Source organism: Scylla paramamosain, unplaced genomic scaffold (assembly GCF_035594125.1).
Source record: "Scylla paramamosain isolate STU-SP2022 unplaced genomic scaffold, ASM3559412v1 Contig122, whole genome shotgun sequence".
NCBI lineage: Eukaryota > Metazoa > Arthropoda > Malacostraca > Decapoda > Portunidae > Scylla > Scylla paramamosain.
In genome coordinates, this window is record NW_026973787.1 from 110,001 (window position 1) to 125,000 (window position 15,000).

A 15,000-nucleotide genomic window follows, 5' to 3' on the forward strand; every position below is an offset into this window, starting at 1 on the left:
TTTTATGGCACTGGCATTTCAGTGGGCATATTTTCTTATTGGATTTTTGTTGCCCTTGGCCAGTGTCACTCCTACATAAAATTGAAAAAAAAAAAAAAAAAGCTGACCTAAGCGTGGTGACACAGAGGTACCAGCAAGTGACCTCAGGAAGATGAAAAAGTAATGGAGGTCATCTATTTCACCAATCACAAAGACATGAAAGCTAGGGACACCACAGGGCCAAGACACCACCACCAACACCACGCCGCCCTTCACGCGTCACCCAGGCCGACAGGTTGGCGGCCCAGCGCGTTGGCCTCACACTTGCACTGTTCCTCCCCTGGTATGTGTGTGTGTGTGTGTGTGTGTGTGTGTGTGTGTGTGTGTGTGTGTGTGTGTGTGTGTGTGTGTGTGTGTGTGTGTACAGGACTTCCAGGTATTGATTTAACAGAGATTGTGTGAAACAGAATCTATTAACATATACTATCAGGTAAAATGACACACTGATTACTGTCCTAATGTGTGTCCTAACTCATAATAATTTTGTATTATTTTTTTGTACTATTGGGTACTATTAAAGGCTTGTACTAACTCATAATATTATTGTGGGCTATTATATCACCTCTAACTATCGGTACTATTCTTTACTACTATCCAGGCAATAGTAATCCATTCTTTTCAACCATCAAGTGAGAGAGACAGATTTATTTATTTATTTATTCATTTATACAAGCCAGTACTAGAGTAACATAATATATATGTATAAAAAGGCCTACTAAGGTCCCTGTAGGTCAAAGGTCATCCTTCAAATACTGATTAACTCTTGTATTAGGGAGGTGGACAGAATAGTGGTGAAATATTGAGAATACTGGTGAACTCTTGTATTAGTGAGGTGGACAGAATAGTGGTGAAAGATTGAGAATACTGGTTAAATGTTGTATTAGTGAGGTGGATAGACTAGTGGTGAAATATTGAGAATACTGGATAACTCTTGTATTAGGTGGGTGGTGGTGATGGTGGTGGTGGTTGTTGTTGTTGTTGCTGCAGTCAGAAGCCATGATATTTATTCAATTTGTTTACTTGGGTTTGCACACAGAAGGTAAAAAGAAGCAAAAAATAAAATCATGCTAAAAAACACAAAAGAAAAAAGAAGTAAAAGAAAGAAAGAAAGAAAAAAATGAACAAAATTAAAAAGAAGAGCTTAAAAATCAAAGGTAGCTTTTGTTGTTGACCGAAAAAGATAAATAAATAAATAAACAAACAAAAATGCATCCAAATTTCAGGCTTTCGTTATTATTATTGTTGTTGTTGTTGTTATTATTAATGTAGGTGTGGAGGGCAGTCTGCCACTCTCCAGACCCCCAGGACCCTTTTCATCACTTCCGGTAACAGCAGCAGCAGTACTAGTAATAGTAGCAACAGTATTAGAAGAAGAGGAAGTAGTAGTAGTAGTAGTAGTAGTAGTAGTAGTAGTAGTAGTAGTAGTAGTAGTAGTAGTAGTAGTAGTAGTAGTAGTTAGTAGTAGTAGTAGTAGTAGTAGTAGTAGTAGTAGTAGTAGTAGTAGTAGTCCTCCCTCTCCCATTGGCCTGTTTATATTTAGTCTGTCCACCACCTCTCTCTCTCTCTTGCTGGTTATAGTAATAGTAGTAGTAGTAGTCCTCCCTCTCCCATTGGCCTTATACATTGAAGCATGATAATACATAGCTGTGTTGCCTCATATGATGTACAGAGGGTGTACATGGCAGTGTATGTATGTGTTGTGGCTTATACAATGCTCTCATACACTAAAGCATGATGATACATACCGCTTTATTGCCTTGTATGAAGTATTGATGTGTCAACAGTGTTCTTGCATCCCATCTGTCTTGTGTTGGCCTGGTTCACCTCTGCAATACAAAAGAAATTATTATTAGTATTACTGATGCTAGTAGTAGTAGAAATAATAGTAGTAGTAGTAGTAGTAGTAGTAGTAGTAGTAGTAGTAGTAGTAGTAGTAGTAGTAGTAGTAGTAGTAGTAGTAGTAGTAGTAGAAGTAGTAGTAGTAGTAATGATTTATCCATCTATGTTTTAAATGTTTTTTTTAATTATTGTGATGTCATAATGCTTTCTCTCCTTCTCTATCTAACCCTCTCTCTCTCTCTCTCTCTCTCTCCTCTCTCTCTCTCTCTCCTCTCTCTCCTCTCTCTCTCTCTCTCTCTCTCTCACATTCTCCTCTCTCCCCGCAGACAGTGAGCGCGACATGGTAAGGACAGAGAAGTTCCTGGAGGTGATCAACGCAGCCAACACTTCCCTGCCGGAGCTGCGGAAACTGGTCTTGGTCTGGCATTCCCTCACAAGTCCGTGCTGTGGCTTGGAGGTAATTAAATGTATGTATGTATGTGTGTATGTATGTGTGTGTGTTAGGTAGTACTAGTGAAGATTATGAATGTTTTTGTTTGTCTGTTTAATTTTTAGTAATAATAAAATAAAAAAAAAAAAACACATTAATTTCTCTCTCTCTCTCTCTCAGGGCTCCCTCCCAGCCCACAACTCAGAGAGATGAGAGGACACGCTGCGAAGGAAACGAGAGGAATAATGGAGTTTTGTGGACCAGTACTATGGCACGAGGCACGAGGATATCCACCAAGATACCTTTAGACAGGTGTGTGTGTGTGTGTGTGTGTGTGTGTGTGTGTGTGTGTGTGTGTGTTGATAATCTTCCTTTCCTGTTTTTTTTTTCTTTCAATATTTTTTTCTCTCTCTTTTTCTTTATTTTCTGTGTGTGTGTATATCAGTTTAAAAGCTTCATTCTCCTGTCATAGGAATATTTGTCACCTGGTGTATCTTTTCAGTCATTCTTTTATATACTGACTAAGATCTCTATCCTTGTAAATATAGAGACCACAAAAGCAAGTATTCTCCTCTCTACTGATCTCATCTAACCTAAACCTAACATAACCTTAGCAAAACCAAACCTAACCAAAACCAAACCAAACCAAACTTAACCTAACCTAACCAAACCTAACTTAACCTAATCAAACTTAACCTAACCCAACCTAACCAAACCAAACTTAACCTAACCCCAACCTAACCAAACCAAACTTAACTTAACCAAACTTAACTTAACCTAACCTAACCGAATTTAACCTAACTTAACCTAACCTAACCAAACTTAAACCTAACCTAACCTAACCCAAACCTAACTTAACCTAACCTAACCAAAACCTTAACCTAACCTAACCTAACCAAACTTAACTTAACCTAACCAAACTTAACCTAATCTCACCAAACCCACGTCTCTCTACAGATTCACATTGACATCCCACGCATGTCTCCCCTGATTCCGTTGTTCCAACAAACAATCGTACAAGAAATGTTTGAGCGCATTCTGTACATCTGGGCCATCCGTCACCCTGCCTCAGGATACGTGCAAGGGATCAACGACCTTGTCACAACACCCTTCTTCATCGTCTTTCCTTCATGAGGTGGTTCCTAAAGGTGAGGTTTTTCAATGTCTTTTCCTACTTTGGTGATTTAGATTAAGTTCTTGTCTTGTAAGGGGCCTATTCTGTAATGCTCTGCTTTCTTGTTCCTTCTCTCCCATCTAGACTTTTCCAGAGTCAACAGAGGGATAATTAGCTGTGTTCTCAAGAGTGTTTCTGATGTTGATAATGTAGAAGTCTTGTTAATCTGTTACCACAATTTTAAAAACACTTAAAAATGCTTTGCTCATTTATCAAGACTGTTTTTCAAGGTCAAGGAGATGATTAGCCAGTTTTCAAGAGTGCTTCTCCTGTTAATAATGTACAAGTCTTGTTAATCTGTCACTAGAATCATGAAAAATCACACTTAAAAACATGTACCAACAGCTTCATCTAGAGCCTTTTTGAAAACAGAGGAAGTACAGCACAGAAGTGTTTCAAAATATGGTACCAAATATCTATCAGTTTATCTATCCATCAGTTTATTTTGTTAGAAAAGGGAACAAGGGAGAGAGAGAGAGAGAGAGAGAGAGAGAGAGAGAGAGAGAGAGAGAGAGAGAGAGAGAGAGAGAGAGAGAGAGAGAGAGAGAGAGAGAGAGAGAGAGAGAGAGAGAGAGAGAGAAATATAAACGATGATAATAAACTTGTAAGAAAAGGAGGAGGAGGAGGAGGAGGAAGAGGAGGAGGAGGAGGAGGAAGAGGAATAAGCAAGATAAACAACAACAACAGCAACAGCAGCAGCAGCAGCAACAACAACAACAACAACAACAACAACAACAACAACAACAACAACAACAACCTCAGTCTTTCCATAAAACAAAGACAAGACACATTTTCTTCCAAAACATTTTCCAAAACCATTTTTCACATCATTTCTGAGACAGGAAGTGAGATTCAGTTGAATATTCAATTATCAGGGGGCAATTTCCTGCTAACCCTCTTAAATTGGGGGAGGAGGAGGAGGAGGAGGAGGAGGAGGAGGAGGAGGAGGACATGAACTGATAAGAAAATTTCAACAGTATATTTTGTATTTTTGAAGCAGGAAACCACAGATTGAAGCAGTAAAACAATAAAAAACCCAGCTGGAAGAGGAGGAGGAGGAGGAGGAGGAGGAGGAGGAGGAGGAGGAGGAGGAGGAGGAGGAGGAGGAGGAGGAGGAGAAGGAGGAGGAGGAGGAGGAGGAGGAGGAGGAGGAGGAGGAGGAGGAGGAGGAGGAGGAGGAGGAGGAGAAGGAGAAGGAGAAGGAGGAGGAGGAGAAGGAGGAGGAGGAGAGAATGTACAGTTGATTAACAGATTATAACCATTAATAATATATATATAAACACACCATTTTATCAATACACAAAGCTGGAAATTTCTCATAGTGGCATTGCTAGTATTAGTCAATCAGTAAGTGATATGTATTGTAAACAACAGAAGAACACAAAGGTTGGTGCAGGAAGCCATCAGTCCTACATGTGGCAGTCCCTGTACAAAACACGCCTGCCTGTCTGTTTTCACCTGTTAAAGCTTCTTATTGATAGAAATTATTGGTGAAACACTGCTATTTATGACACACACTCTGTTGTGCACTGTAGGGTGAAAGACACTCTAAAGACGCACTTTTCGGGCATTTTTAAGTGGCTTTTTAAAAATTATTTGAGTTTTTCAAGAATGGAAATTTATCTTTTTAATTTATTTTCTATTATTTTTGCTTTCAATGTAGATCTTTTGAATAGATTAAGGCTGTAAACAAAGTAGATGCATAGATTATGTGTCTGCCGTGCCTAAACCCATAAAATCTTGAGTAACAATGAGTGAGACAGCCAAAGAAGGGTGGGGGAAGATAGAGAGAGAGATGGGGAACTGTGTGTAGAAATGCAAAAGGATGAGAGAAGAAGATAAAGAACAAGAAATACAAGAGAGAGAATGACACAAAGGGGAGAAACACAAAAGACAACTGCTCGCTCTCGGTAAACAGCTAAAGAACAAGAAAATTCATGTATTACCTTATTTGGAAGTGGCAGTGTATCTTAGTCCTTGTTTTCCGCCTGGCTCTGTTCCTTCTGTGCCACGCTGAGTGCTGTGGTGGTGGTGGTGGTGGTGGTGGTGGTGGTGGTGGTGGTGGTGGTGGTGGCGGTGGTCATGGTGGTGGTGGTGGTCATGGTGGTCATGGTGGTGGTAGCCTGTCGGAATAAAAGCAACATTAGTAATTTTCATGTACCAGTAATGTAAGTAATGTACCAGTAAATATATCAATAAATGAAAGAATGTTAATAATTGTGGAGGTGAAGAGAGACACAGGTGTTACGGCTCAGTTCTGACTAGTCTTGCTGTTGTGTCTAGGGGTGAGTAAGCCCTGGTGTTGGTCTTATTGATGCTGGGCTGGGCTGCTTGTGGCCTCAACCTGCTGGGTGATGGGCTGGTTCAGGCGCTGACTCACCCACTAATCAGCCCCGGTCATGTGTGAAGGGTGCACCAAGTATTGCTGCAGTTATTAATATTTGTGATGAAATCTGAAACTGTTCCTGAGATCACCAGGTACGGGAACACACAGGGGCCACGTGGCTACACTTGTGAGGTGTAATACATTAATACTTCACATTAAGGCAAGAACAATGTGAAGATGTGCTCAGTACGCCACGTTTGTCAAGGATACAATGCTCAAGACACAATGAACATCACACAGAGACTGGCTGTGTTGTTAAGGAGCTGCCATGCTGTGCTGTGCTGTGCTGCCTTGCCTCTCAACCTGTACACTCATATTTAAAGCAGTGAGGTGCAGTTTACACCCTTGCTGTGTGCTGTGTCTCAGTGTGTGCCCAGCCCATCCACAAGGATAGCCAGGGTGCTGGACAGACAGGGCACACATGAGGCTGTGCCACCTGTCCAGCAGCCCAGTAATGCAAGAACAGGGGAGGCAGGGTAAACTCTGGAACTCCCTGCCTGCTTCTGTATTTCCACCTTCCTATGACTTGAATTCCTTCAAGAGGGAGATTTCAAGACACTTATTCATCAATTTTTGACCACTGCTTTGACACTTTTATGGCACTGGCATTTCAGTGGGCATATTTTCTTATTGGATTTTTGTTGCCCTTGGCCAGTGTCACTCCTACATAAAATTGAAAAAAAAAAAAACTGACCTAAGCGTGGTGACACAGAGGTACCAGCAAGTGACCTCAGGAAGATGAAAAAGTAATGGAGGTCATCTATTTCACCAATCACAATGACATGAAGGCTAGGGACACCACAGGGCCAAGACACCACCACCAACACCACGCCGCCCTTCACGCGTCACCCAGGCCGACAGGTTGGCGGCCCAGCGCGTTGGCCTCACAACAACGAGAAGTCAACAACAGGGCTTACCTCTATTTGGGAATGAACTGAATTAACCTGTGTTCACGTCTGCCTGGCATTCTCAACATCATTATTGCAATGCTGAATAACCCAACCTGGATGGATAAGTGGATAGGTGGATAGGTGGTGGGCGGGCAGGCTGGCGGGCTGGCTGGCTGGCTAGGCGGGCAAGTGGAAGGTAACCAAATTTGAAGTGCATTTTTACGATTCTAGTTTCACATCAACACAATTCCATTACTAACAGGAGAGACACTCTTGAGAACCCATTAAGGCATCTGTGGTCTTGGAAAACAGCCCTGAGGGCTTAGCGTGCGTCTGTATGTCCGCCACAATCTCTACCGTAAATATTCACCACCATTACTACCTCGCCCACAACATTCGACTGCCACAATTTCATTTATCGTTCTTCCAGTCTCTCTACTGTAATTACTAGCCACGCCACCACCACCACCGCTACTCCACACACTCACAATACTATGGTCATGCTAAAAATCCATAACTCACCTTTAGTTTCACCGTAAAACACACAAAATTACTCCCGGAAAGAGCGTTACAGCCCGTCTCTCAAGCTTCTCAGCGTCTATTTTGTCAACATTGAATTTGGGCATCTTTTTGTTTGCTATTTGTTATTTATACTATTTCTCAGTGGTTTCTAGTTTGAAAATTAATCTGTGTACTTTATTGGATCTATCTACGTGTTGTTTTATTTTGTTTACTTATAATACTTGATAATTACATTTCTTTGCTAGTATTTATCTATTTCCTAGCTATTTTTCATTGGCTTCTAGTTTTATAAATACTATGTAGTTTATTTAATATGCCTGCTTGTTGTTTTCTTTTATTTTTATTCATTTTTGTATATGACAAACATTTGAAAAGGCATTCACTATTTTCAGTCTTATTATGTTTTTTTTTCTAATCCTTACATGCTGCTATGAAATACTTAGAGATATCACATACATCATTATTATGTTTACGTGTCATTTCATTGTTTTCATTGGTGGTGATGGTGGTTGTTGTTTTTCCTTTTCTTTTTCTTGATTCCTTTTCTTCTTCCTCTTTTTTTCTTTGCTTCTTTTTCTTCTGATTTTTCTCTCCTCTTCTACTTCCCTTAATTTTTACTTTCCTCCTCTCTCTTCTTACTTAAATTCTTGTTCTTTTCCTTCCTCTCTCTCTCTTAATCTTAATGTTTTTGTGATATCCCTCTTCTAATACTGGTTTCCTCTGAATTAATCTCACAAACTAAGCAATATTCACCCACAACAGGTCCAGCCCAAGGAAGGAGGGGGGGCCACGCAAACCAGAGACTACCGACAGCTTCCAAGACTACCAGGAGTCTGTAAATGATGCATGGGACTGTGGTGATGACGAATTCTGCGTCATATCAGGTAACGGTGTTGCAGTGGTGTCGTGTGCAGGTGCTAAGGAGTGCTGGTAGACTGTTATGAGTAGATATTGGTATGTACGGTTACTGGGGAGAGAAAGCTATTGGTAGATATAGCACAGTAATCTCGACACGCGCACACACAGACGTTAAAATCTCGACTCGGATGGTGCAGTCGGCCGCCCTCAGTGTCATCAACAGCCACCGGTCGGGTCAGCTGCTGGCAAACTCACCCTCCCAGAGCCTGCCAGAGCTGCACCCCCCCCACCATCATCACCTTCACCACCACCACCACCACCACCAGCCTCCACACGCCTCCCACTCTCCGCCACTGCAGCAGGAGGTCGTGGACGAGATGCCGGCTTACAGCTTGCACTGTTCCTCCCCTGGTTGTGTGTGTGTGTGTGTGTGTGTGTGTGTACAGGACTTCCAGGTATTGATTTAACAGAGATTGTGTGAAACAGAATCTATTAACATATACTATCAGGTAAAATGACACACTGATTACTGTCCTAATGTGTGTCCTAACTCATAAAAATTTTGTATTATTTTTTGTACTATTGGGTACTATTAAAGGCTTGTACTAACTCTTAATATTATTGTGGGCTATTATATCACCTCTAACTATCAGTACTATTCTTTACTACTATCCAGGCAATAGTAATCCATTCTTTTCAACCATCAAGTGAGAGAGACAGATTTATTTATTTATTTATTCATTTATACAAGCCAGTGCTAGAGTAACATAATATATATGTATAAAAAGGCCTACTAAGGTCCCTGTAGGTCAAAGGTCATCCTTCAAATACTGATTAACTCTTGTATTAGGGAGGTGGACAGAATAGTGGTGAAATATTGAGAATACTGGTGAACTCTTGTATTAGTGAGGTGGACAGAATAGTGGTGAAAGATTGAGAATACTGGTTAAATGTTGTATTAGTGAGGTGGATAGACTAGTGGTGAAATATTGAGAATACTGGATAACTCTTGTATTAGGTGGGTGGTGGTGATGGTGGTGGTTGTTGTTGTTGTTGCTGCAGTCAGAAGCCATGATATTTATTCAATTTGTTTACTTGGGTTTGCACACAGAAGGTAAAAAGAAGCAAAAAATTAAATCATGCTAAAAAACACAAAAGAAAAAAAGAAGTAAAAGAAAGAAAGAAAGAAAAAAATGAACAAAATTAAAAAGAAGAGCTTAAAAATCAAAGGTAGCTTTTGTTGTTGACCGAAAAAGATAAATAAATAAATAAACAAACAAAAATGCATCCAAATTTCAGGCTTTCGTTATTATTATTGTTGTTGTTGTTGTTATTATTAATGTAGGTGTGGAGGGCAGTCTGCCACTCTCCAGACCCCCAGGACCCTTTTCATCACTTCCGGTAACAGCAGCAGCAGTACTAGTAATAGTAGCAACAGTATTAGAAGAAGAGGAAGAAGAAGTAGTAGTAGTAGTAGTAGTAGTAGTAGTAGTAGTAGTAGTAGTAGTAGTAGTAGTAGTAGTAGTAGTCCTCCCTCTCCCATTGGCCTGTTATATTTAGTCTGTCCACCACCTCTCTCTCTCTCTTGCTGGTTATAGTAATAGTAGTAGTAGTAGTCCTCCCTCTCCCATTGGCCTTATACATTGAAGCAAGATAATACATAGCTGTGTTGCCTCATATGATGTACAGAGGGTGTACATGGCAGTGTATGTATGTGTTGTGGCTTATACAATGCTCTAATACACTAAAGCATGATGATAAATACCGCTTTATTGCCTTGTATGAAGTATTGATGTGTCAACAGTGTTCTTGCATCCCATCTGTCTTGTGTTGGCCTGGTTCACCTCTGCAATACAAAAGAAATTATTATTAGTATTACTGATGCTAGTAGTAGTAGAAATAGTAGTAGTATTAGTAGTAGTAGTAGTAGTAGTAGTAGTAGTAGTAGTAGTAGTAGTAGTAGTAGTAGTAGTAGTAGTAGTAGTAATGATTTATCCATCTATGTTTTAAATGTTTTTTTTAATTATTGTGATGTCATAATGCTTTCTCTCCTTCTCTATCTAACCCTCTCTCTCTCTCTCTCTCTCTCTCTCTCTCTCTCTCTCTCTCTCTCTCTCTCTCTCTCTCTCTCTCTCTCTCTCTCTCTCTCTCACATTCTCTCTCTCCCCGCAGACAGTGAGCGCGACATGGTAAGGACAGAGAAGTTCCTGGAGGTGATCAACGCAGCCAACACTTCCCTGCCGGAGCTGCGGAAACTGTCTTGGTCTGGCATTCCCTCACAAGTCCGTGCTGTGGCTTGGAGGTAATTAAATGTATGTATGTATGTGTGTATGTATGTGTGTGTGTTAGGTAGTACTAGTGAAGTTATGAATGTTTTTGTTTGTCTGTTAATTTTTAGTAATATAAAATAAAAAAAAAAAAACATTAATTTCTCTCTCTCTCTCTCTCAGGGCTACCTCCCAGCAAACTCAGAGAGACGAGAGGACACGCTGCGAAGGAAACGAGAGGAATAATGGAGTTTTGTGGACCAGTACTATGGCACGAGGCACGAGGATATCCACCAAGATACCTTTAGACAGGTGTGTGTGTGTGTGTGTGTGTGTGTGTGTGTGTGTGTGTGTTGATAATCTTCCTTTCCTGTTTTTTTTTCTTTCAATATTTTTTTCTCTCTCTTTTTCTTTATTTTCTATGTGTGTGTATATCAGTTTAAAAGCTTCATTCTCCTGTCATAGGAATATTTGTCACCTGGTGTATCTTTTCAGTCATTCTTTTATATACTGACTAAGATCTCTATCCTTGTAATATAGAGACCACAAAAGCAAGTATTCTCCTCTCTACTGATCTCATCTAACCTAACCTAACATAACCTTAGCAAACCAAACCTAACCAAACCAAACCAAACTTAACCTAACCTAACCAAACCTAACTTAACCTAACCAAACTTAACCTAACCCAACCTAACCAAACCAAACTTAACCTAACCCAACCTAACCAAACCAAACTTAACTTAACCGAACTTAACTTAACCTAACCTAACCGAATTTAACCTAACTTAACCTAACCTAACCAAACTTAACTTAACCTAACCTAACCTAACCAAACCTAACTTAACCTAACCTAACCAAACTTAACCTAACCTAACCTAACCAAACTTAACTTAACCTAACCAAACTTAACCTAGTCTCACCAAACCCACGTCTCTCCACAGATTCACATTGACATCCCACGCATGTCTCCCCTGATTCCGTTGTTCCAACAAACAATCGTACAAGAAATGTTTGAGCGCATTCTGTACATCTGGGCCATCCGTCACCCTGCCTCAGGTTACGTGCAGGGGATCAACAACCTTGTCACACCCTTCTTCATCGTCTTCCTTCATGAGGTGGTTCCTAAAGGTGAGGTTTTCAATGTCTTTTCCTACTTTGTGATTTAGATTAAGTTCTTGTCTTGTAAGGGCCTATTCTGTAATGCTCTGCTTTCTTGTTCCTTCTCTCCCATCTAGACTTTTCCAGAGTCACAGAGGGATAATTAGCTGTGTTCTCAAGAGTGTTTCTCCTGTTCATAATGTAGAAGTCTTGTTAATCTGTTACCACAATTTTAAAAACACTTAAAAATGCTTTGCTCATTTATCAAGACTGTTTTTCAAGGTCAAGGAGATGATTAGCCAGTTTTCAAGAGTGCTTCTCCTGTTAATAATGTACAAGTCTTGTTAATCTGTCACTAGAATCATGAAAAACACACTTAAAAACATGTACAGCTTCATCTAGAGCCTTTTTGAAAACAGAGGAAGTACAGCACAGAAGTGTTTCAAAATATGGTACCAAATATCTATCAGTTTATCTATCCATCAGTTTATTTTGTTAGAAGAGAGAAGATTATAGTATTACCTAACCTATCCATCCATCAATCTATCAATCTATCTATCTATCAATCAATGTATTAGCAAAGAAGACACTAGGCATTCAAAAAGATTACTTTATTGCCAAACCTAACCTATCCATGCATCCGTTCACACAATCAGAGGAGAGCCTGGACACATACGAGGTGGAGAAGATTGAAGCGGAGCAGCGGGCGGTGGTGGAGGCAGACAGCTTCTGGTGTATGTCAAAGCTGCTGGATGGAATACAAGACAACTACACTTTTGCACAGCCAGGCATTCAAAGCAAAGTGCAACAGCTCGGCGAACTTATGAAGAGGATAGATGGTGTGTGTGTGTGTGTGTGTGTGTGTGTGTGTGTGTGTGTGTGTGTGTGTGTGTGTGTGTGCTGTGTGTGTGTGTGTGTGTGTGTGTGTGTGTGTTTCTCAGTTATTCTTGTGTTCTCTTAAGTATCCAGCCTCTCTTTGTCTCTGTAGTAATCTGGTTGTGTGTGTGTGTGTGTGGTGTGTGTGTGTGTGTGTGTGTGTGTGTGTGTGTGTGTGTGTGTGTGTGTGTGTGTGTGTGTGTGTGTGTGTGTGTGTGTGTGTGTGTGTGTGTGCATGTGTGTGTGTGTGTTTCTCAGTTATTCTTGTGCTCTCTGAAATATCCAGCCTCTCTTTGTCTCTGTAGTAATCTGGTTGTGTGTGTGTGTGTGTGTGTGTGTGTGTGTGTGTGTGTGTGTGTGTGTGTGTGTGTGTGTGTGTGTGTGCAACTTAATCCTAAGCTCTCAATCCATCTTTCCACAGTCAATCTCCACCAGCACTTGGCCAGACATGAGATAGACTACCTTCAATTTTCCTTCCGATGGTTCAACAACTTGCTAATGAGGGAGATGCCCCTAGGCTGCACCGTCAGGCTCTGGGACACACTTGCACGCTGAACCTGACGGCTTCTCCCACTTCATGCTATATGTGTGTGCTGCGTTCCTCACCTACTTCTCCCAGCACCTCATGAACCAGAGGGATTTCCAGGTGTGTGTGTGTGTGTGTGTGTGTGTGTGTGTGTGTGTGTGTGTGTGTGTGTGTGTGTGTGTGTGTGTGTGTGTGTGTGTGTGTGTGTGTGTGTTCCTCAGCTATTTTTGCCAGCACCTCATGAACCAGAGAGGGACTTTCAAGTGAGGGTTTTTTTATGTAGGAAGGACACTGGCCAAGGGTAACAAAAATCCATTAAAAAAATATGCCCACTGAAATGCCAGTCCCATAAAAGGGTCAAAGCAGTGGTCAAAACTTGATGAATAAGTGTCTTGAAACCTCCCTCTTGAAAAAATTCAAGTCATAGGAAGGTAGAAATACAGAAGCAGGCAGGGAGTTCCAGAGTTTACCAGAGAAAGGGATGAATGACTGGTTCCGAGGGTCAATGACTGACTGACTTCCGAGGGTCTAGGCCAGCGAGTGTGTGAAGGCTGTGCTTATTTATCATTCTGTATGAAGTGAGCAGTCGCACACCTTTCCTTCTCCTAACCTAACCTAACACCAACAGTGACTAATACTGCTACTACATATCTGAAGGCTATACATAAATCTTTCCTCCTAACCTAACCTAACTTAACCTCCCCTGCCCCACATTGAAACTATTCCCTACCACTAGAGTCCAGTGGAGTTCACCTAACTAAACCTAACTAATCTAACATAAGGTCACTCCCACAGGGCTTAATGCTGCTGCTTCAGAATCTGCCAACATCCTCTTGGTCAGACACGGAGATCAGTCTGCTGGTGGCCGAGGCATTCAGGTTGAAGTACACATTTGCTGATGCGCCAAACCACCTCCAGACACCTCGGAAGTGATGCCACACCCAGCACAACAGTGGAGCAACACCAGGAAACCATAGAAACAAACAGAATCCACCAAATGTCACCAAAATAGCCAAAACCTACTGAAAATTAATGGGGAACGCAAGGAAATATTTAAAACGCAGGAAATTAATGGGTTTTACCAGAAAAATGCCCAGAACGTACCAGATATTAGTGAGAAACGAGAGAATATAATTTTAAACAGCAGGTGTTACCAAGAATAATACCCAGAATGCACCAGAAAATATAAGCAAAAAATAGAAACAAGAAAACACCAGAGAAATTAACAAGAAAATGTTCATAAAAAAAAATACCTTAGAAAATTTAATTAAAAGCATCATACCATATCAAAAAAAACAAGAAATATTAAAAAAACACAATAATAAACACTAAAACACCCAGAATACTGAAAAAAACATCAATAAACACCACAAAACACCAGGAAATGCCAGGTACAAGGGTGCTGGAGTGAGTGGTATTAGTGTTTTGTGAGAGATGACGAGGTGAGGGGAGAATTGTGAAAAAAGTGTGAGGTGGAGCCAGATTGTGCCGTGTTACCCAGTACAGACACGATTCACAGCTCCACACAACACTGGTAGCCTCACCCGCAACTGTGACTGTGTGCGTGTGTATGTGTGCGTGTGTTTCATACTGCTGAGGAACAGATGAGTTCTGCATTTGGAAACTTACTTATGAATTTACATATAATGATACCACAGATAGTATTATAGTTGACTGGATAGAACCAGCAGACAAGAGGCATCAAATCTTTCATAATCTGCCTAAAGTAACTAAAAATATGTCCAGAAACATAAGCTGAAACAAATTTAGTTAAAATGAGAAATAAGAGGTGAATTAAAACATAATCCTTCTCAGAGAAATAGTTTGTCTTATGTTTTTCACTGCTATGTGTACTTGCAATTATCTTTCATTGCTCAGGAATCCTGAGCAATGAAAGATAATTGCAACTAACCTTGCTTCCCCAAAATGCAGATAAACCTTTAAAATTTACCATCAGCATTATAAATTTAGTTGCATATATATATATATATATATATATATATATATATATATATATATATATAATATATATATATATATATATATATATATATATATATATATATATATATATATATATATATATATATATATA

At 40.3% G+C, this 15,000-nt stretch overlaps 1 protein-coding gene and 1 pseudogene across 1 annotated transcript in view; one reads left to right on the forward strand and one right to left on the reverse strand.

The window, feature by feature from the left end:
- The window catches only part of LOC135099386 (calpain-B-like), a 42,409-nt gene that overhangs the window by 12,224 nt on the left and 15,185 nt on the right, over positions 1-15,000 (reverse strand). Inside the window, exons 10-11 of the mRNA XM_064001723.1 lie at positions 9,904-9,984; positions 5,429-5,605 (exon numbers count right to left, since the gene is read on the reverse strand). The gene's annotated coding sequence lies outside the window, so the exon portion shown is untranslated. The remainder of the gene's footprint in view (positions 1-5,428; positions 5,606-9,903; positions 9,985-15,000) is intronic.
- Positions 10,325-14,778, forward strand: LOC135099385 (TBC1 domain family member 22B-like; annotated as a pseudogene).